This window comes from Lutra lutra, chromosome 3 (assembly GCF_902655055.1).
Source record: "Lutra lutra chromosome 3, mLutLut1.2, whole genome shotgun sequence".
In the NCBI taxonomy this organism is placed as follows: domain Eukaryota; kingdom Metazoa; phylum Chordata; class Mammalia; order Carnivora; family Mustelidae; genus Lutra; species Lutra lutra.
The window spans coordinates 169762886-169784308 of NC_062280.1; positions in this window are offsets into that span (position 1 = coordinate 169762886).

Genomic DNA, 21423 nt, shown 5'->3' on the forward strand with positions numbered 1-21423 from the left:
TGTGGCTCTCCACACTAGCTGAACTGTCTTCAAACAAATCCACAAAGGCAAGGGATGAAACTGAATTGATACATGCAAAACCCACCGTCACATGAATCTTCCCTCAGTCCAGAGACAAAGACAACAATTTCACAGTTCTCTAAATTATTGAAACATCAACCTAGAAAGGAACCAAATTACCAGCCGTGCTTTTAAACTGTAAAAACAATTATTTATTTATTATTATTTTTTTTAAAGATTTTATTTATTTATTTGACAGAGAGAGATCACAGTAGACAGAGGCAAGCAGAGAGAGAGAGAGAGAGGGAAGCAGGCTCCCTGCTGAGCAGAGAGCCCGATGCGGACTCGATCCCAGGATCCTGAGATCATGACCTGAGCCGAAGGCAGCGGCTTAACCCACTGAGCCACCCAGGCGTCCCTAAAAACAATTATTTAAGAAAGAAATTTTAAAAGAGGTTATGTAATTAATATTAGCCTTTAAAAGCGCTCAGTCAAAATGTCACTACAAGTTTATGAGTGAAAGTGACATGAAAAGGGCATGAAATTAGTATAAAGAAGCTAAGTTTGTGAAAGTGGTATTATTTTCATTATGATTGCTATTGTTCATTTCTTCAGAAACACTACTAATTCAAAAATTCCTGGAAAATGTGTCAGCAGAGGCAATTTTTAAGAATAGAAATGTGCGATACAATGTTTAAAAATATATAAATTATCTTCATATAATAGATATAAATTATCTTTCAAACCACAGAGAACACTCACTATTTATAGGCTAATGAAGACGTGCTTAGTGAAATGAGTGAAAATGGACACCCAGTCACTTTGGAAGGACTCTCCTCGAGGCACACACATAATCAATGTTCCTGCAGAATTCTCAGATATGTCACAAGAAGCAGCTCAATGGGCAGAGTGAGATTTAAGCCAAGAACTAAAATAAATATGCTCAAGATTTTGTGATATTACTAATGTTTCCAAATCAAATATTTCTATGAAAAGTGTGTGGATTGTTCAACTGATGGAAACATAAAAAGACAGTACAAAATGTGCAAGTCAAAATCATCTAACCAAGACAGGAGCCTGAGTCATATCATTTAAGTCTGTTTTCCATAATTGGTGCTTTTAATTCCAAAGCAAAGTCAGGTTTTAGATTATTTTGTCAAAATGGCAGAGCCACCTCCACAGGGCACTGGGGACTGATTATAGAGTTGTGCACAAAAGTGTCAAAGGCTCCACCTGGTCCTGTGAAAAGCCCCCTGTCCTTGGGTCCTACCCCACCGTGAAGCAGTGGTTTGATCAGGACTGGTCAACTATGGCAGGAAGTTTCTGTGGGTCCCATCTGGGAGACGCAATGGCAGTAATAGTGATATTCACCAACCAGAAGAAATAGATAGAGCTGAGCAGATAAATAACCGGTGGCATATACTCCCTCTCTTATCAAACCATGAGAGGAAACTAAATCTTTCATGAAAAGGTTAGAGAACAAGTGTCCGTTATTCCCATGAACAAACTATATTCTAACCATTTCATATGGAGTATCTGGTTTAATTTAAATTAAATTAATAGCCCTTGTCTTTACTTTATTTATTTATTTTTTTGTCAAAGATTTTGTTTATTTATTTGACAGAGATCACAGGTAGGCAGAGAGGCAGGCAGAGAGAGAAGGGGAAGGAGGCTCCCTGCTGAGCAGAGAGCCCGATGTGTGGCTCGATCCCAGGACCCTGGGATCATGACCTGAGCTGAAGGCAGAGGCTTTAACCTACTGAGCCACCCAGGTGCCCCAAAGGCAGAGGCTTAATCCACTGAGCCAGTGGGTTAAGTCCTTGTTTCTTCTTTAAATAATCCCAATTCTTTTAAGTTCCACCATGACCCTGTCTGCTTCATGGTCAGATGTTATACTGTTCAGTGTTCTCTAAAATGACCAAAAGGATCTTATGACCTATCAGATGGATTAGATAACTTACAACTATCTCTTTGGAGAGCTAATGGGGTTTTAATATTGTACAAAAAACAAGCTGTACCCTTTCAACAAAAGGGAGCTTTAAAAACTAAATATCAGTTGGAATCCTAGAACAGCCTCATTGACATGGAAAGCCCTCAGAATCACAATGACATCTCCCTCAGCTGTCATCACATCACCAAGTGTCATTTGAGAGTCTTTTCTCTTCTAAAAGGGATGCACCATAACAAAAGGTTTAATGAAATTACTTTTCCTAAAATTTTATATCATGAAGAGTCAGAGTTTCTTTCATCTCCCTAATAGAAAAACAAATCTGTACTCTTTAAAGCTTTCTTTACTTTGCTCTGCTGGAATCTGTAGAGGAAATATACAGAGACAGAGAGGGAGAGAGAATGAGAGGAAGGGAAGAGGGGAGGGAGGGAGGAAGAGGAGGTGGAGGAGAAGGGGAGGGGAGAGAAGGAGAAGAGAGAGAACAATGCTGTCTGGCTTCATCTACCATCTGCAGAAGCATAAGAACAGTTGGTCAAGGGAATAAAAAAAATATTACCTGAAACCTCCTAACATAGTTTTTAACAAAGTTCCCTGTTATATATAGACATTAGGAAAGATGATACAACTGAAAAATGCTGCACATTCAAGATTTGTATATACAATCTTTCTTAATAGAACAGAATATCCATTTAAAGCTTCACATTGAAGAAAGATTTCAAAACCTGCTTCTTGTTAATAAGGAATGTGTAAATATCTATTGGCTGTTCTGCATACTTGGCTTTATTGATGGAAAGAGTGTCCAGTTCAGTGCATAACACAGGTATCAGTGTGGTCAGCTGCCAGCCCAGGTAATGACCATCCACAACGACGGGGAAAGCCATCCTAAGAAGAATCAGAAATAAATCTTGGTTTGAAGCTGAGTTTTTAATATTTGGGAACAAATATCAAAAGTAGACAAAGATTATATTTAAAATTGAAGATGTGCTTGTAGAATACTAAAGTTTGCTTGCAGAATAATGTATATATAGTTGTCAAATTACTATAGTATACACCTGAAACTAATATAACATGGGTCAACTTTACTCAAATAAAAATAAAACAATAAAACTGAAAACAAACAAAAACAAAACAAAAGTTTGCTTGTGGAGTTTATTAAACTTTCCTTGCTGTGCCATGAAAATGGAATTGGGCTGATTGAAATGTACATCAACATTTGCTTGAGTGCATCTCAAAGAACCTATTGACCTGTTAAGAAAAATGTATTAAGATAATTTCTTCGTCTTCTAGTAAAGATGAAGATGCATCTTTTTTTTTTTTTAAGATTTTATTTATTTATTTGACAGAGAGAGATCACAAGTAGACGGAGAGGCAGGCAGAGAGAGAGGAGGAAGCAGGCTCCCTGCTGAGCAGAGAGCCTGATGCGGGACTCGATCCCAGGACCCTGAGATCATGACCTGAGCCGAAGGCAGCGGCTTAACCCACTGAGCCACCCAGGCGCCCATGAAGATGCATCTTTAATAGACACGTTCCATCAAATTATTTGTGTTTTCTTGAATATGCAACCATTATTCATGCAAAAAAAAAGAAAACCACCGCAAAACCATTTTGAAAGTCTGTCACTCCTAAAGAAAGGTTATGCTCCCTTTTATCAGAAAAAGGAAAATATATATAAATAATTCTTCATACTTCTCTTTATTGCTTATTCAGATGACTATTATTAATTACGGTAATGGCATAACAATGATTTGGTTTTACTATATCCATTGTCACCAAATAAAGTGTTTAACATCTGTTTTAATTTTAATCATCTAATTAGATATGTCTACAGTTATAAGTTATCTCAATTTCTCTTCAGAAAAAAAAACCAGTTTAAACATTAATATTGTTTTATAATGAAAATTCAGGGTATCTGACCTTTCCCTACCCCTACAAACTGACAAAAGAGAAGTTGCTGGTGTTCTGCATATATCTTCTGATAAATTTCAATTCTAAATTGACTTTCTGTGAAATTTAGGTATTTCCACATTCATTCTCAGATAAATAAAATGGTAAAAGAAGCTGAGTTTTTAATATTTGGGAACAATATTTTTTGAAAGAAGTAAGAATTTCAAGAGCAGTAAAATCCATTTTAGAGGTTAGATGTGTTTCTTATAAAGTATAGTTGTGTTTTGTTTTGTTTTGTTTTCAAGATTCATTTTGACAATCACTGTTTTTAACTGGAGCATTTAGTCCCTTATGGTTAACATAAAAGTGATATATATTTTTTTATATAACCATATTATTTATGGATTCCACTTACTCCATTTGTCTTATTTTGTTCATCCCTTTCCTTTTTCTTCTTTTCTTCTGAAATCCTTTTTCACTTCTCCATTGTCCCTCCTCTGTTGGTTTGGAAGTAATATACTTGTTTTTATTACTGTAGTGGATAATAAAATTACAATGTCCATACTTAACCTGTTGAATTCTACACTCATTCATAGTTTTATCTTCTTCCTCCAAAATACAAAAATGTTAAAAATTTAACTCCTGTAGCAGTCATAGAAATGTTTCTCAGGTCTTCTGATATCGTGGGCATGGTTGACTCTTGGCCACATTTTCTGCCTCTCAGGATCCTTTACCAATTTTGTGCCAAGTCCATGCTTTCCCTAGGTTCCTCTCATGCTTCCCCCAGAATGACCACAGTGAGGGCTATAGTGTCAGCCATTCTTGCCCAACACAGAATCTTCTGATGGACAAATTTCACTTGAGAACTCCCCATTGGCCTGGATTAAATATTTTAAGACCTGTGCTGCAGTCTGGTCCTTTTTCTACCCAGTGCTTCTTCTTCCTTCTCTCTTTTTCATGTGGGAGACCTGTATTGTGGTCTGACTGTTCTCACCTTCTTAGCTCTCTTCTCTTTATCCTTCATGGTGTTTCCTCTAAACAATGCCTTGTACATCTACTCTGATTTGATATATGCTTCTTGGGTCTGAACTATTACAATTCCTTTGTCTGCTTCCTAACTTAACATAATTAGGAAATTTTATTTCTCTCTCTTTTTAATCCCAGCAGACACAATTAGTATTCCTATACACAACCAAGGTATATCAAGACGAATCCAACACTAACTGCTTTCTTTAATCATTACACCTTGCTTCATCTCCTCCCTTGCATCTGGAGTAATTTTTCTTCTGAAACAATTCCTTGGGATTCGTTAGGATTATCCAATCTTTGGAATTATTCACCCTTCTGAAACTATGATTATATGTGCACTGAACACTATTTATTTTAACTTTATTTGTATTCTGCCACCTCACCTCACTATGTGACATCCTGGGTAGAGTTGTCTGACCTACCATCCAGCTCATGAATTTTCTTTTTAGATATTTCAAAATGGCTGATATATTTAACATTTTTTTAAAAAATTTATTTATTTGACAGAGAGACAGATCACAAGTAGGCAGAGAGGCAGGCAGAGAGAGAGGGGGGGAAGCAGGCTTCCCACCGAGCAGAGAGCCCGATGTGGGGCTCAATCCCAGGACCCTGCGATCGTGCCCTGCGCTGAAGACAGAGGCTTTAACCCACTGATCCACCCAGGCACCCCTTAACCATCTTGTTTTTAATATTAGGTATAGTTTTCATTTCTAGAATTTCTATTTTTAAAAAGTGTATTTTTTTTTCTCATAGATAATGCTTGTTGCCTGATTTTAGTTTTTGAATGTAGTGAGAATATTTGTTTTATTTTTTTTAATGCTTCCAATATTGAAGTCTTTGTGTCTGTTTCGGTTTCTGTTGTTTGTACTGAATTCCCACATATGGTGCTTTGCTTCATTGTAGCTTGAGAGGTTATTGGGGCGGGGGGCGGGGGGAGGAAGACTAAGAGATATAAGTTTGGGCTATGTATCCATCGAAGTATTTCTAGTGATTTCAACCTCCCACTGATAATGTCTTCCTAACCTGCACTCTAGTCAGCTGGGTTCGGTGTCAAAGAGTCTTTTCTTCATGCCCAAAATACCATCAAAATTTCAGTTCAAGCATAAGATTTGGCAGCATGCCCTCAGCACAAAAGCAGTCACAAAACCCTGCTTACCTGTCCGTGTCCCACTTTCACTTAGATTTGGGCTTGATAAATCCTTACTCCATTGTCAGCTCTTCAATACTTTAAAAACTGTTTTAAAAAAATGTATTTCATGAAACTTTTGTAATTGTTTGTAGTGGGTTGCTTTGTTTAAAAAACCAGTTCACCATTACATTGGAAAGGGACTTTCTAAGACTGACATTATAAAAGTAATACAGTAAAAGCTAAATTTAGAATAACATTAAAGTTCTTAAAGGCATTTTGCATTAGTTTTCTAGGTGCACTAAAGGGTTTGATTTCACCAATTGAGATTATCAAACCAAATAGATGTGTTTTTAGTCGTCCTATCAAATAAATAAAAATATGCAAGTTCATGAACACTCAGTTGATTATTTAGATACTGAAGACATAATGATTTCTATACCATTGCTTATATCAGGTAAACAGAACTATAACCTAAATTGAGAGGAGAAATCATCCTTCATATTGTAGCAGACATTCTTGTTTTTTAAACTAACACAGTTGAATAATGAAAACATCCCAGATATTTTACAAAAGAAATACTGGCAAACTCAGAATTTAAGTTCCAGGTTCACCGTACAATATGCTTAGATAAGAACATCTTTAAGTGAAACTTAGCATTAATGTGGACCTTCTCACAGTAATCATTACTAGATAATGCATAAGGTTGCCCTATCCAGATCTCAATGTGAAAGAAATAATCTAAGTATGAGTTGAACAAACAAGTGTTCACCAGATAAATTATGCTTACCAGATAGTAAGTGAGGTAGTAACAAACTTTGCCTTGCCTTGGGATATTCATAATCATTATTTGGCATATGATTAGGCTTCATCCAGAAAATGATAGCTCCCTATCAGTTTAGTAAGGAAAACAGAATCTGTTAAAAAGGAGAAAAAAATGACAGAGATTACCCTACAGAAAATATGAGAAAAACTATTATTTAATCCAGTTGAGGGCTATTTAACCTTACAGCCCATTGTACATGTCTTAGAGAGAATTAAGGAAACATGGTGCCATCTCTATTTGCTTAGCAAATAAAATAATTTCCGAGAATAAAGAAAAAATGGTATAAAGAGAATAAAAGAAAGCACAGGTGTAAAGAGTCATGGAGGCAGGGAGATAAGGAGAAGACTCTTGGATTTAGCTGTAGCAATCATGGAAAGTTCATCTAAAGAGGTAACACTTGGGCTGAGACTGCAGTGGCATGGAGGAAACAGCCATGCGGGAACTGACTTGGATATTCAATGGGAACCACTTGCCCCATGTACCGGTGCTTCCTACATACCATCCTCTGTTCTCTTTCTTCAAACCCAGTGTCCCATGTCTCTCTGTCCTCTTAGACCAAAGCAGAAAAGAATATCCATGGAAAACAAGAGTAAGAGGACACAGGTGAAAAGAGAAGAGAATGTTTTACATATGCAAGGGCCAAAAGGAAAGTTAGACTCTGATGGGAGAGCACAGACATGAAAAAGGAATACAAAAAGAGAAGCATTTTTTAAGTCCTATGTAGAGAAGTAAAGGAAATAGAATTTTTAGCCTTTTAAAAAGAGGGCCAAAGTGTGCTGTGAAGCAGGTATGATACTATCAGACAGAGTATGATGAGCAGGTGTTCTCTTCATTTACAAAGATACATATGTTTGCAGTGCTGCACAAGGGCTAGGCATGACGACCAATGCCCTGAGTAGAGTCTGCCTAGACTTTGACAAATAAAAATACTTGGTTACTTTTTGAAACTTTTACCAGAATCCTCTCCACCTAAAACCTTTTAGCCATCTAGTTTAACATGTATTTTTATCCCATGAGTTAGTGTCAAAAGTCATGGAGTTCTCTGTGACCTTTCTGAGGCCAGCAACAGAGGCTTCCTGTGAGAGCACAATCGTGGAATGGTGCTTTCAGATTCATTTTTAAAAGATTAACCCAGCACTCAGGAATGAGCTAAACAGAGCCAGCTTCAAATGTAGGTTACATCAATTTCTATCTTGGTGACTTTGAGCAAATTACTAAAGTTCTCTGGGCTTCATTTTGTCATCTGAGAAGACGTCTAATAATAATACTTACCTCAAAGGGTTTTCTGAAGGAGAGACAAAACAATATATGTAAAAGGCCCTGCTTGTGGGGTATGTTGTCATCAGACAGGATGTAAATTAAACTTCCAGGATAGACAAGATCATGAGAGAGGCTATGACATTTTAATCCGCTCAAATACTTTCACTAAAACAGAGCAACTAGGATAGCAAAGGAAAATTTCTATGGACAACATTTTTTACCAAATTAGATGAAAAATGCTACCTGAATAAAATCTTTTAAAAAAATGGGCACATTGGAGGCTCAGTTAAGTGTCTGCCTTCAGCTCAGGTCATGATCCCAGGGCCCTGAGATCCAGCCCTATGACAGGCTCCCTGCTAAGTGGGAGTCTGCTTTTCCCTCTCCCTCTGTAACACACCCCCCACAGCCCTGCACCCCAGCTCATGCCTTCTCTGGCTCTCTCTCTCTCTCAAATAAATAAACAAAATCTTAACAAAAAATGCTCCCTAATCCCAGAGTACAAATTGGTGAGGGCAATTTATGTGAGTGGAGGAAAAACAGGTTGTGGTTATTAATCTCAAAAGCTCTGATAATATTAATCAAAACCCAAAAAGCTTGGAAATGAGATTATTAAGCAATAAATGAATCCTAAGGAGAGTTGACAAAGCTTAAGAAAGCCACCAGAAGAGGAAAGAAAAGAAGGAGAGGCGTTGGATTTAGCAGTGAGTACAGAATTGCAAAAACAAACAAAAACACACCTTAGATTTATATTCAGAGATTTATTTCCTACCAGTGGGAAATCTGGTATGGCACCTCCATTATATCAACAGAAATGGCTCTTTCTACTTTTCTGCTCCACTAGCCCTAGTGAGGGATTGTCATTCAAAATCAAAGTCATTCAAATTCAAACTCGTATGTGTACTGATGCTCCAGCCCGTGGGTCTTTATTTCAGGTTGAATATAGAGAATGAAATGACAACTAGGTCCATGGTAACTGAATCCGCCCCCTTTTAAAAGTTTTCCCAGAAGACCAAGCCAACTTTTATTCACGTCTTATTGACCAGATCTTGGTGATTTAACCACCCTCTCTGCAAGGGGATCGAGGAATGTCATTTTTTTAATTGAGCAAATTGCTGTCCTCCCACAACAAATCAGAGTAAAGAAGAAGTGGCGAATGGACAAGGAACTGGCAGTGCTCATTTCTCAGTAAATGTCAACTCCTTTCTCAGGTGAGAAGTACAGATCAATGGCCAGCAGAGCAGCAGGTAGCTAATCCAGAAACCCATTTATTTTTTGGACTTGTGCTGGAAACCACAGGTATATCACAGGTTTTCCAACCTGCTAAAGTAGCACTCTAAGCAGAGTAGGAAAATGAACGTGCCCCTGATTCAGACTCACATGTTGAACTGGGTCTGGTTGGTTCTGCTGTCCCTGCCTGTGTTCATTTTATCTCATTCTTAGCTCTTTCCTCAGGCAGTCCTTCCTTAATATTCACAGATTCCCTATTTGAGAATTTACCTAAATGTTAACATTTATTTACAACCCAAAATTAAGACTCGTCATGATTCCATTAAATCATTTGCACACACACTAGAAAATTCTAGTTACCTGACTTGCATGCTCACACCTGATTTTGACAGGGCTATCCTCTGCTTTCTCATTCCATCTCTCTCATCTTGTAAACAAGTATCCACTTCACAGTCTATACTGCCACTTTTTCTAATTTTTGTTGGTGTTTTGTTGTTTAAATGGCCCCAAGCACACTGAAGTGTTGCCTAGTGTTCTTAAGTGGAAAAACGCTGCCATGTGCCTTAGAGAGAAAATACCTCTGGTAGATAAGCTTCATTAAACTCCATTCGGGCATGACTGATAGTGCTGTTGGCCAGCAGTTCAATGTTAATGAATCAACAATATATATTCAATAAAGTGTCTTTATAAAAAGAAACATGCATAGAACAAAGTTATGGATTGCTTATTTGATAAAAATGTTGTTACCAGTGGCTAGCAGAAACTTAATCCTGTATGTCCCTGAGATGGTTCAGTATTCACTAATTCACTGTTGGTGGAAACTTTATAGGACCCTAACTACCAAGAATAATGAGTATTGACTGTATATCCCTACTTCTTTACACTGTAATTTTGTAGAATGAAGCCCAGAAAAAAAAAAAAAAATTCTGGAACCAGTCAGTAGACTCTACAGCAATGTATTAAACTAAAGACTATTCAATATCCCACAAAGATGCAAGGAACCATGGAGATAGAAGATGACCAAAACCCATCACTTGCTCTTTAGAAACTTTTAGTTTATGACAGAGGAGGACATATATAGTTTAATGAAAAGTAGCCTGTGATAAAAAGCAATGCTTTGGGCCTAATAAACTTTTTCCTTTTTTAAAAAATTTTTTAAAAATTTAAAAAAATTTTTATTTTTTTAATTTATTTGATAGACAGAGATTATAAGTAGGCAGAGAGGCAGGCAGAGAGGGGGGAAAGAAGGTTCCCTGCTGAACAGAGAGCCCGATGCGGGACTCGATCCCAGGATGCTGGGATCATGACCTGGGCTGAAGGCAGAGGCTTTAACCTACTGAGCCACCCAGGCACTTTAAACTTTTTCCTTTTTAAAAAATTGGCAAAAATTGGGCTGGAACATTCCCCTTCATTTCTCATTTAAAAATAAAAATTTATAAGTCTTATTACATAACTTTAATAAAAATTAGTTTTTCTAGGAGTTTCATACTGTCATCATTTATCTTTATAAGTAACAATGGGGCTCATTGTTTAGGACATATAATTCAAGTAATAAATTTCAATTTTTTTTTAATACTTCTGCAGGTGTATTTCAGCAAAAGTAAGATCTTTCCTTTCATTGAGCTAAACTCTGGTTCTGGTATTGTCTTAGATTTATTCAAAGTCATTCCCCTATTTTAACTTCACAGCATCTGAAACTCCTGAATATTTTCTTTTTACCAGTAATTTAATTCTTATTTATGACTTCCATTTGTTCCTGCTTCCTTCTTATCCTTCCCTATTATATCTTCCCCAACACCAGAAGCTCATATCACCTCATGATATGAATCTAGTTATTCCAGTTATCCTCCAATCATTTCAGACAAGGTTGCCCTTGGCAACTTAATCTTTTACGTAACTGGCAAAATGTCATAAGACGTCCTTGACTATGTGTCATAGTGAGGCACCTTAAATAGGACTCTGCATATAATGTTCAGAATGAATTTCAATTTTCAGCTCGGTCTTTAGCTGAACAACTGAATTAAAATGTTTTTCTACATTTCTTCCATGATATTTTGAATTTAAATGAATCATTATACTTTTTATTATTTTTTTATATTTTAGTTAAAAAAAAATCTCCAAGCAAAGGATGATCTACTATTGCTGTATTTCAAAGATAAATTGGACTGAGGTAAAAATTGCCCCCTAAAGAGCGAGTTTTGTTTTCCGAGATATGTTCTTGCTAATGTCTTCTAACCACATGAATGTCTGACTAGAGAGGGCATTGATTCACCATTAATAGTGCTTTCTGTTTTACCTAAACAGTAAATGGGAATGACATCAGTGGAGTGACGATGTAAATTGTGACCAAATTAAATGCCTTATTTTGCCTTCATTGTTGGAGACACGAACCATATGGCCTCCATTCAGATGTCTAGATTGATAAAACAGAAGACTGAAGTTTCCTCAGACTGAGTCTTATTGACACTTAGATGTATGAAAGAGCTCTCAGAGCTTACAACAGACACACAAAGACAAAAAATTCTAACACTGAGCTTTCCTTTAGCTAACCAGCACTGGTTTTGAAGCATGAGCATGACTTGAACTTCCTTGCAATTGAATCATAACAATTGGGTCTCTGTTTTTGAAGGAGTACAATCATGCTTTAGTTGTTAAGCGTTATCTGAACCACAGACTTCTTCCATCTCTTTCTCTTCTTCCGTGTCTAAATTTCTATCCCCTACTGTTTCATCTATGGGCTAGTTCACATGATTGAATTCTCTAAACTATGCATTTCAATATTTTTGCTTAAAAATATACAGCACTTTCTGTTATTTTTTAAAGCAGAACATGGAGAATATGCCTGGGCTTCTAGGAAGGTGATAATTATGTAACACTGAAACGTAGTTAGTCCCAGACTTTCAACACATTAATAACACATTTAGTGTCTCTGCTCCTCCACTGCAGAGCTGAGAGTGGAAGACACTATGCAGAAGAATTGCAAGCCCAAGGAAAATGCATCTCACAATGGAACACTGACACTATTCATTAGCCCAACTCTTCGAAAAGCAGTTTTCCAGGCCCTCTTACACGACAAGTCAAAGGCAAGGAGGAGGGTAAGTTACAAAGAGAGAAGACATGATCCCTGTTCTTAGAAAAGCTAACTGTACAGCCCAAGAATCATAGAAGCAAACAAGTTAGGAATAAAAGAAAATATCACACTAAGGTTTGAATCTAGAATTGTGGGAGGAGACACTGGTTTTAAATGCTGTCCTAGTGGCCCTTGGGGCAGAAGGAGAGGGAAGGGATGGAAGACACATGAGTGAAGCAGAGAGAAAACCCTGTGTTTCCTGCATTTTTACCTCACCTCTAGGTGCCAAGTTTCTAGCCACTGGTCCCTGTTCTACTGTGTCCTTTTCTGTTTTCTCATTTTTCTTCATTTTCTTTTATTTTCTACCTGGCTAATGAGTCTCCACTGATGAATATCTATTTCCTTGTAGATCTCCCTGCACCATGAAAATCTGAATTTGCCAGGGTCCTTGAAGGCCAACAGAAGAGCTTCTTTCTTTCCATCGTAGAGCAACAGGCATAATCTTGAGCATACTGAGTCGTTGTTTTATACCCAGAATTTTGTTTCCCCACATCAAACAGAAACGTCTAGTTTTAGGACTTTTTGAGTGTCTGACTTTGCAGGGAGCTGTCTTAGAGATAACTGTATTACCATTGACTTTCTATCTTAAAAAAGAAAAGAAAGAGAAAGAAAAGAAGGTGTGTTTTAAATCTAACAGTAAAGGTAATAGTACTTTAAACTTGCAAGAACAATTAATTCACAGTCAAATCTTGGCACTCCTTTACTTATAAAAAATTTTACTTTTTCCAAAGATTAAAGTTATACACATCTTTTTCCAAATATTTTAACAACCATGTGATAAGGAAAAAAATTTACCCATGATGTCATTATTAAAAATCAAGCATTTTTATTTCAGTCTTTGTGTGTCCATGTGTAAGGGTCCTGTGATTACCTAGCTATGCACTGCATTTTTATATAATTGGAATTAAACTACCAACATTTTGTATTTTGCCCTTTTAAACAGCTTTATTGGGGGGGGGCGCCTGGGTGGCTCAGTGGGTTAAAGCCTCTGCCTTCGGCTCAGGTCATGATCTCAGGGTCCTGGGATTGAGCCCCGCAGCAGGCTCTCTGCTCTGCACCGAGCCTGCTTCCTCCTCTCTCTCAATCTCTCTCTCTGCCTGCCTCTCTGCCTACTTGTGATCTCCATCTGTCAAATAAATAAATAAAATCTAAAAAAAAAACAGCTTTATTAGGTATATTAAATGTACAATAAACTACCCATTAAAGGTGTATAATTGCGATATTTTGACAGATAGATACATTGGTAAACCCTCCGCACAATCAAGATAATAAACATTTATAGCACCTCCCCAGATTCCTCAGGCCCTTTTATTATCCCTCCTGCCTGAACTACCCTTCTACTATTACAAGGCAATAACAGATCTACTTTCTGCCACTACAACTTATCTTGCATTTTCTAGAGTCTGGTATAAATAGAATTATGCATTCTGTATTCATTTGGTGGGTGGTGGGTCTGACTTCTTTTCTCAGGCATTCTAGTAAGTACAGGTACAGCTTATTATGGCTTTCGTTTGAATTACTCTACTGGCTAAAGGTATTGAGCATGTCCTTTTATTACCATTGACCTATCTTTTTGGGTGAAGTGTCTATGCAAATTGTCCATTTTGCAAATGGGTTGTTTGTTTTCTTATTCCTGAGTTTTGAAAGTGATGTGGAGCCTCTGAGCAAGCAGTCAAGAAAGAATTCTTGAGACATTTTTGGTGCCCCCCCAATTTTTTTTTATTATAGCATGGGGACTAGAGCCATGGGCATAAAGAGCTACACTGTGATTGTGAGGTGTGTCTTATTAGATATCTTTAAGCTGAGGTGGAGAAGAGATAATGAAAGTCTCTAAAGAGATTTCCCTAGGTTAAAGAAGACTTACAGGATCCTGGAGGTCTGACTACTGTCAAGCTAAGGTTGCTTTTAGTCTCTAGAAAACATCAACATTAGGGCAGCCAGGAATTTCTTGAAGAATGTCACACTCTGCCTGTCTCTGGTGTTTATCAGTGGGCTACAAGTTGTAAGGAAACTTAATTTTACCTATATTTCTCTTGCATTTGTTCTCATCAGAAAGTTCTTTTTCTGTTTTGAATACAGATCTTTTTACAGGCATTTGATTTTCAAATATCTTCTCCAAGTACGTAATTTACCTTTTTATTATCTGAACAGAGTGTTAAAAAGAATAGAAGTTCTTAATTTTAATGAAGTCCAGTGTAGCCATTCATTTATAGGTACTGTTTTGTGTGTTGTAGCTAAGAAATCTTTGCGTAAGCCAAGGCCAAAATTTCTCTCCTGTGTTTTCTTCTAAAAGTCTTATAGTTGTAGATTTTCAGCCCAAGATCCATTTGGTGTTCATTTTAGCATATGGTACAAGATACAGATTGAATCTTTCCTCCTGTGTTTTTGATAGGGATATACAATTGTTATAGTACCATTTGTGAAAGATTATTCTTTCCCCCACTAAATTTCCTTCGCACCCTTGCTCAAAACAGTTGTCCATAAGTATGTGATCTATTTTTCAATTCTCTAGTCTTCTTCATTGATCTGTTTCTGTGTTTTGACACCATTACCACTCAATATATGTACTTGAGATTGTTGATATTATTGGTTTTAAATCTGCAGTCTTACCATTTATCCTTTAAAAAACAGAATCCCATAAGTTTTTGTTTTGTACTGGATTCAGCCTATGCACAGAAATGCTATCGCTAGAAATGCCTAGGGGGCACTCATCTGGGCCCCAGTAAGCTTCCTCAAACATTTCCCCTTTCGGAACCATTTTAGTGGCACCAACCCTTATGGTTTATATCATGGTTGCAAGATGACCTTCAGCAATAACTGTTAGGAAACTTTAAAGAAAAAAAGAGTTTATTACTTACAAGCCCTGGAGCACACAAAGCATGCCAACAGACACACAGCAAGGTAGTCCATAGAGAGAGTTCACACTAGGCCTGAGGTTCTGCTTTTATTGGGGTTGAGAAAGGGTGCCCAGGGTTTCCAGCGCTCACTCATTATTGGTAAATTTAAAACATGAGAACACAGGATTAAAGACGGCACCTGCTATGATAAGCACTGGCTGTTGAATGTAAGTGATGAATCACTGAATTCTACTTCAGAAACCAATATTGCACTGTATGTTAATTAGCAAAATTTAAATTAAAAAATAAAATATAAGAGCACGTATTTGAAGCATGAGAAAGGGAAAAACAAGTGGCACACATGGTCAGTTATTGAAATCAACCAAGATCTCAAAAACAAAGGAGCCTCAGTGGGGTAAGGCAGGCTGCCTCTTTGTCTAGTTTTGACTGGCCACTTGTTAATTCCCCATAGCCTCTGTGAAAGCAGATGCCTCTTTGAGATGGATGGCTCTGCAATCAAAGCCTAAGTCAGGTGCTTGCATTACAAAAAGAAGCCAACTATCAGGTTTTACACTGCAGTTCTTACTTTGTTTTTCCTCATTTTTTGCCTTTTTTTTTTTTTTGGTTGAATTGAGTATATTTTATGATTCCATTTTATTATCTTTGTTGGTTCCCCTAGCTATCAACCTTATGGATGTTATTTTAGTGATTAATTACTTTTTGTTTATAGTATATTTATTATCACTGTCTACCCTCCAGGTCATTCTACCATTCTGCATATAGTATAAGAACCTTACAAAAATACATTTCCATTTCTTGTCTTCATGTCCTTATGATATTCTTATCATATTTAAATGTTTTATTCCCATGTGTTATAAACCTCATAATACCTTATCATCTTTTAACAATTAAAATTTAAGATTTAAATAAGAAAAATTTTAAAATTTTAATTTCAATTATGGCCATAGTAGTTACCACTTTTGCTGTGCTTTCTTCCTTTGTACAGATCCGTATTCCCATCTGGTACGCTTTGTCTTCCGTGTGATGAGTTCCATTAACATCACTTGTAGCACATTGCTGTCGGTGATGAATTCTTGAAGGTTTTACATGTTTGAGTAAGTATTTGCCTTCATTTCTGAAAGATATTTTCGCTGGGTGTAAAATTTCAGGTTTACAGATTTTTTTTTCTTTTTTTACGTTAAGGATGTTACCTCTGTTTCCAGATAAAAATTTGCTGTCACCCTATTTACCTACACTGTACCTACCACTTTTCTTTCACTTTTTTAAAGCTTTTTCTCTTTGTCACTGGTCTTAAGGAATTTGTTAATTATGTAACTTGGTTTCTTCATCTTTCTTGTGCTTAAGGTTCACAGATTCTTGGATCTATGCATTTACGGCTTTAATTGAATTTGGAGAATATTCGGTGTTTATTTCTTTGAATACATTTTCTCTACCTGTCCTTTCTCTTCTTTTAGGACTCCAGTTATATATATATTTAATTTCTCAGATTTCTTCCATATTTCATTCTCTGTTCATATTTTTTTCAGTTTTTTCTGTGTTTCATTTTAGTTTCTATTGCTGTGTCTTTATGTTCATTAATATTTCCTTTTTTAATTTTTTATTTCTTTTCAGCATAACAGTATTCATTGTTTTTGCACCACACCCAGTGCTCCATGCAATCCGTGCCCTCCCTAATATCCGCCACCTGGTTCCCCCAACCTCCCACCCCCCGCCCCTTCAAAATTGTTTTTCAGAGTCCATATTCTCTCATGGTTCACCTCCCCTTCCAATTTCCCTCAACTTATTTTCTTCTGCAATATCTAATATGTCACTTATCCTGGGCCATATTTTTTTTCATATAAGACATAGTTTTCATCTCTACAAGTTCAGTTTAGGTCATTTTATAAAATATATATTTTATATGTTTCCACATAATAAGTTCAATCTTCTTTTTGGTTTCTTGAACATATGAAATATGATAATAACTATTTGATATTTTTATTTACTAATTTTCTTATGTATGTCATTCCTGGATCTGTTTCAATTGATTGATTTGTTTTCCTGTTATGAGTTCTATTTCCTGCGTATGTGAATGCCCAGTATTGTCTTTTATTCATTTATTTTTGTGTGTGTGTTTAAATTCCAGTATAAATAAATAAAGTATAAATAAATAAAGTATACAGTGTTATGTTAGTTTTAGATGTACAATATAGTGATTCAACAATTATATACATTACTCAGTGCTCCTTATGAGATGTGTACACTTAATCTCCTTCATCAATTTCACCCATTCCCCCAACTCACCTCCTCTCTGGTATGCATCAGTTTGCTCTCTATAGTTAAGAGTCTATTTTTTTGTTTGTCTCTTTTTTCTTTATTCACTTATTTTGTTTAATTCCACATTTATGTGATATAATTTGTCTTTCTCTGACTTATTTCATTTAGCATTATATCCTCTAGATCCAACCATGTTTTAAATGGCAAAGTTTCTTTTTGTTTTGCCTTTTTTTTAAGGGTTGGCTGCTCTACCACTTTATTAATGCTAGAAAGTCAGGCTTTTGGAAATAGTACATCCTTTACTTTGCAACCAGGAGTCAGTCAAGGGTTTAGAGTAGGAGAGATGGGTGCCATCTTGCTACTAAGGTTTCATTTTTTTTATGACAGAGTAGGATCCCATTGTATATGTATAGCACCTCATCTTTATTCATTTATCTATGGGTAAACACTTGGGTTGCTTTACTATCTTTGCTATTGTAAATAATAATAAACATAGGGGTGCATATAGCTTTTCAAATTAGTGTTTTCATTTTCCTTGGGAAAATATGCAGCAGTGCAATTACTGGATCCTATGGTAATTCTATTTTTAATTTTTTAAGCAATCTCCCTACTGTTATTCACAGTGGTTGCACCAGTTTGCATTCCCACCAACAGTGCATGAGGGCTCCTTTTTCTCTGCTTCCTTACCAACATTTGTTGTTTCTTGTGTTTCTGATTTTAGCCATTTTGACTTCTAGGAGATGATATCTCATTGTGGTTTTGATTTGCATTTCCCTACTGATAAGTGATGTTGAGCATCTTTTTATGTGTCTTTTTTAGAGAAATGTCTCCATGTCTTCTGCTCATTCCTTAATTGGATTATTCTTTTTTGATGTTGACTTGTATAAATTCTTCACATACTTTGGATGCTATCCCCTTACTGAATATATCATTTGCAAATATCTTCTCCCATTCAGTAGGTTGTATTTTTGTTTTGTTGATAGTTTCTTTTGCTGTGTAGAAGATTTTATTTGGGTATAGTCTCTACAGCTTACTTTTGCTTTTGCTTCCCTTGCCTTGAGAGACATATGTGAAAAAATGTTGCTAGGGCTAATGGAAGAGAAATTACTGCGTGTGCTCTCTTCTAGGGTGTTTATGGTTTCAGGTCTTACATTTAGGTGTTTAATCCATTTTTGGTCTATTTTTATTTATGGTATAAAAAAATGGTCCAGTTTCATTCTTTCGCATGTAGGTATCCAGCATTCCCAACATCATTTGTTAGAGATTGTCTTTTTTCCATTGCATATTTTTGCCTCTTACATCAAAGATTAGGGACCATATAATCATGGGTTTATTTCTGGGCTCTCTATTCTCTTGCATTGATTTATATGTCTATTTTTGTGCCAGTACCATATTATTTTGATTACTACAGCTTTGTATTATATTTTAAAATCTAAGATTGTGATGCCTCCAGTTTTACCTTTCTTTTCCAAGATTGCTTTGACTATTCAGATTCTTTTGTGGTTCTACATACATTTAGGATTATTTGTTCTAATTCTGTGAAAAATGCTGTTGGTATTTTGATCAAGATTGCATTAAATCTATAGATTGCTTTGGGTAGTATGGACATTTTAACAACATTGTTATTTATTGAGCAGGGATTACCTTTCCATTTGTTTCTATCATCTTCAATTTCTTTCATCAATGTTTTATGTTATACAGGTCTTTCACCTCCTTAGTTAGGTTTATTCCCAGGTATTTTAATATTTTTGGTACTATTATAAATGGGATTGTTTTTCTTTATTAAAAAATGATTTTTTTTTTAAGATAATCTCCACATGCAAGTTGGAAAGGTGGAGCTCAAGCTCACAACCCAGAGATGAAGAGTTTCATCTTCTACTGATTGACCCTAGGATTGTTTTCTTAATTTCTCTTTCTGCTACTTCATTATTAGTGTATATAAATGTAACAGACTCCTCCTATATGTTGATTTTGTGTCCTGCGACTCTACTGAATTCGTTTATCAACAATAATAGTTTTTTGATGGAGTCTTCGGTGTTTTCTATATACAGTATCATGTTATCTGCAAATATGGAGAGTTTTACTTCTTCCTTACCAATTTGGATGCCAGTTATTTCTTTTTGTTGTCTGATCACTGTTGCTAAAACTTCTAGTAGAGTGTTGAATAAAAATGGTAAGAGTGGGCATCCTTCCAGTTTTACATTATTAAGTATAAAGTTAGGCATGGGTTTTTCATATATGGCTCTTATTATGTTGTGTGATGTATGTTCCCTCTAAACGTACTTTATTGTGGGTTTTTATCACAAATGGGTATTGTATTTGTCAAATGCTTTTTCTGCATCTATTGAAATCATCATATATATCATTTTTAACCTTTCTTTTTATTGATGTGAGATATCATGTTGATTGATTTATGAATATTGATCCACCCTTGCATCCCAGGAATAAATCCCACTTGGTTCTTGTGAATGATTTTTTAATGTATTGTTGGATTTGGTTTGCTAGTATTTTTGTGAGGATTTTTACAGCTATGTTCTTTAGAGATATTGGCCTGTAGTTTTCTCTTTTTACAGTGTCTTTATCTGGTTTTGGTATCAGGGAAATCCTGGACCCATTGAATGAATTTGGAAGCTTTTATTTCTTTTCTATCTCTTGCTTGAGAATAGGTATTAACCCTTTTTTAAATGTTTGATAGAATTCACTTGTAATGGTTTCTGTTCCTGGACTTCTGTTTGTTGGGCATTTTTTGACTACTGATTCAATTTCATTACTTGTAATCCCTCTATTCAAATTTTTCTTTCTTCCTTATTCAGTTTTGGGATGTTATATGTTTCCAGAAATTTGTCCATTTCTTCTAGGTTGTCCAATTTGTTGGCATATAATTTTTCATAATATTCACATAATCCTTTGTATTACTGCAGTGTTGATTGTTATTTCTGTGCTTTCTGATTTATATTTGAGTCCTCTCTCTTTTTTGATCAGTTTGGCTAAAGGTTTATCAATTTTGTTGCACTTTAAAGAATGAGTTCTTGGTTTCATTGAACTGTTTTATTGTTTTGGCATTTCTTTTATTTTTCTGGTTTTGTTTTTGTTTTTATTTTATTTTTTTCCGCTGTAAACTTTATTATGTCCTTTCTTCTACTGGTTTTGGATTTTGTTTGTTCTTCTTTTTCTAACTCCTAAAGGTGTAATGTTAGGTTGTTTGAGATTTTTCTTGTTTCTTTTTTTTTTTTAAGATTTTATTTATTATTTGACAGACAGAGATTACAAGTAGGCAGAGAGATAGGCAGAGAGAGAAGAGGAAGCAGGCTCCCTGCCGAGCAGAGAGCCCAATGTGGGGCTCAATCCCAGGACCCTGAGATCATGATCTGAGCTGAAGGCAGAGCCTTTAACACACTGAGCCACCCAGGCACCCCATTTTGCTTCTTAAAATAGTCCTGTATTGCATTAAGCTTTCTTTGAACAGTTTCTAGTACATCCCAAATATTTTAGACTATGATATTTGTATTTTCATTTGTCTCTATGAATTTTTAATTTCCTCTTTGATTTCTTGGTTGACCAATTCATCGTTTGGTGGCATATTATTTAACCTCCATATATTCGTGTTCTTTCCAGATTTTTTTCTTGTGGGTGATTTTTAGTGAACAGAAAAGATGCATGGTGTGACTCCAGTCTTTTTGAATTTGTTGAGTTTTGTTTTGTGGCATAATATGTGATCTGTTCTGGAGTATGATCCATGGGCACTTGAAAGGAATGTGTATCCTGCTGTTTTAGGATGGAATGTTGTGAGTATATCTGCTAAATCCATCTGCTTTAATATGTCATTCAAAGCCACTGCTTCCTTGTTGATTTTCCGTGTGGATGATCTGTCCATTGATG